Source organism: Lolium perenne, chromosome 3 (genome assembly GCF_019359855.2).
Source record: "Lolium perenne isolate Kyuss_39 chromosome 3, Kyuss_2.0, whole genome shotgun sequence".
Taxonomy (NCBI): Eukaryota; Viridiplantae; Streptophyta; class Magnoliopsida; order Poales; family Poaceae; genus Lolium; species Lolium perenne.
Window position 1 is genome coordinate 111,819,973 of NC_067246.2, and position 3,183 is coordinate 111,823,155.

Genomic DNA, 3,183 nt, shown 5'->3' on the forward strand with positions numbered 1-3,183 from the left:
TTTGCAACTTAATACTGGAGGGGGTTCGGATGATAACCTGAAGGTGGACTTTTTAGGCATAGATGCATGCTAGATAGCGGTCTATGTACTTTGTCGTAATGCCCAATTAAATCTCACACTACTCATCATAACATGTATGTGCATTGTCATGCCATCTTTATTTGTCAATTGCCCAACTGTAATTTGTTCACCCAACATGCTATATCTTATGGGAGAGACACCACTAGTGAACTGTGGACCCCGGTCCATTCTTTTACATCGAATACAATCTACTGCAATACTCGTTCTACTATTTTCTGCAAACATCATCATCCACACTATACATCTAATCCTTTGTTACAGCAAGCCGGTGAGATTGACAACCTCATGTTAAGTTGGGGCAAAGTACTTTGGTTGTGTTGTGCATGTTCCATGTTGGCGCCGGAATCCCTGGTGTTGCGCCGCACTATACTACACCGCCATCAACCTTCAACGTGCTTCTTGACTCCTACTGGTTCGATAACCTTGGTTTCTTACTGAGGGAAAAGCTTTCCGCTGTACGCATCACACCTTCCTCTTGGGGTTCCCAACGGGCGTGTGCTTTACGCATCATCAGGCATTCCGGAGTGTCGAGCTGGTTGGGGAGTTTTCTACTCCTGGGTAAATGACCCCTCGGACTCTGGTGTTGGGAGGTACACCTCTAGGCGTCATGTCTTAGGCTATGGCGGGCAAGCGAAAAACTGCGATCGGTTATCCGAGCCTTGCGTTTTGATGCTTGGTGAACCAGGGATGATCCCGGCGGATTTACCGGATCTTGTGGGGAAAGTGTACAACCTCTGCAGAGTGAAAACTATTCGAATAGCCGTGTCCGCGATTATGGATGGTTGGGAAGGTTGTTGCTTAGCCTGAAGAGTTTTGTTTATAAAGGTGTTTTCTCAAAAATGTTTTGGGAAATGATACCAGTGGGACTGATGAAGTGTACCTGGGAGGTACTGTGGAAAGTTGGAAAGTTGTTTCAGTCATACTGAGATGGCCGGAAAGGAAAATGGGTCACCCTTACCTATTAGTATTAGAAAAAAACTTTTTTCAAAAAGGTTTTTCAACAAATACATAGAGATGTCATACTCTCCAGAGAAATTATCTCTCACTCCTTGTAACCCCAGCATGGTGCATGTTCCTTGCTACAGCGAAATATGCATATCCTTTACTTCTCTCTAGGGTGTTTTGCGAGTACAATTCATGATGTACTCATGGCTTTGTCCCTGGCTATTTACTTGGCTAGACTTGGTGGAGTTCAACAGATGAAGAAGGAGTTGACGACGTCTATGCGAGCTAGGCACGTTTTCCCATTCAGTTGCATGTAGGGTTATGGCATGTCTTGGGCCATGCGAACGCTTTTGTCTGAAGTATTTCCGTTGTGTGGTTGATGGTATCCTGCCATTATGGCTCTTATGTAAGTATTGGTCATGTGACCTGTTGTAATCTTTTTATTCGGCACTGTAACGGATGTTGGATTTGATACCAGTTCGGTTATTCCTTCACGACACACTGATCTTGGGATCGTGAATGTGTATGCATAACGGGTGTTTCAGACAGCTAGCCCGGGGCCCCACACCTTTCCTTGAGAGAGAATAGACCATTAGGCAGAGGGGCAGCGATCAAGTGATTAGCTCCCGGTATATTGAAGTAATATCTACCATCTACTTTTCTAATCATACCACATGTATTCAGAGTAGTAGAACCAAGGCGGCGAGGGCCTTCCAATGCTTGTAAATTACTTACATTGATGTTAAGCCTTCTTGCCAAGACGGTTATGACTCCACCTCCACATATGGGGCCACAGGCTTCAAGTGCTTGGTGGTGCAAGTAGAGAACAAGAATGGCACCCAAGTTTGGGCGGAGGTTGCTGATACGTCTCAAACGTATCTATAATTTCTTATGTTCCATGCTACTTTATTGATGATACTCACCTGTTTTATACATACATTATGTCATATTTATGCATTTTCCGGCACTAACCTATTAACAAGATGCCGAAGAGCCAGTTGTTGTTTTCTGCTGTTTTTGGTTTCAGAAATCCTAGTAAGGAAATATTCTCGGAATTGGACGAAATCAACGCCCAGGGTCTTACTTTTCCACGAAGCTTCCAGAAGACCGGAGGAGATACGAAGTGGGGCCACGAGGCGGCGTGTCAACACCCGGATTTTTAAGTCCAGATGCCTGTCATGCCATACATCGCAATCCCAGGAATATTGTTGTTGCGAGACATAATAGTTGAATATCATAAGTCATCATTCATTACATACCATAGTCGTCTTACAAATAGAGATCACATGATCCAATATTACACCAATAGTTGATCTATTGATCAACAGACACCAAGTTCATAGTTTCAGAGCGGAAGCGTAAGTAGAAGGGACTCTCTAGTCCACAGGCCAACGTCTGATGTCAGAAGCTTCCCTAGTTGTCGTAGGCGTCCTGCTGGTCGTCATCTTGATAGTTCTGCTCCTCTTCATAGTCTGGCCATTTGAATAGCCAGGGACACAGCCGTGAGTACTTTAAAGTACTCACAAACTAATACTAATGTAAGTGCTAACAATTCTAGTAAGGGGTGCTAAGCTCTAGTTTATTTTGCATAAAGCCAATTTTAGTTCACAAACATTTTAGTAAACAACTCTTCATGTGCTAACTAACTCAAGTGGGAACATTAGTGTCATTCCCACAACTCCGTTGTGATTCAAAGTCAATGTCACCTTTCAAGTTCAAATTCACAAGTCACCATTCACCATTCATGGTTTTAGAAAAGTTCTGATGACGCTACAGTATGGCCTTTCCAACTGTCCATAACTGCGAACGCGGCTATTCGAATAGGTTTAACTCTGCAGAGGTTGTACACTTGTGCCACAACAATTGCAATAGCTCGTCAGGGGTAACTGGCCCTGATTTATCGTACGCAGTACGCGAACTACCAATCCTAACCTTTCATTTACATATTCTAGTATAGGCACCTCTCCCCATGAGCTTGGCCTCCCAGTGAAGACACACCGTCAGCCTGGGAACTGCACAGGGCTTGGGCCGGACATTCACCTCATTTCACGTCATTTCATATCACTTCACCAGTACGGAGGCAGCCTCGGCATAACCCCTATGACGCTTGTTCAGAGGGAACCCATACTAAAACACATAAATTTCCAGCTAAGCCTT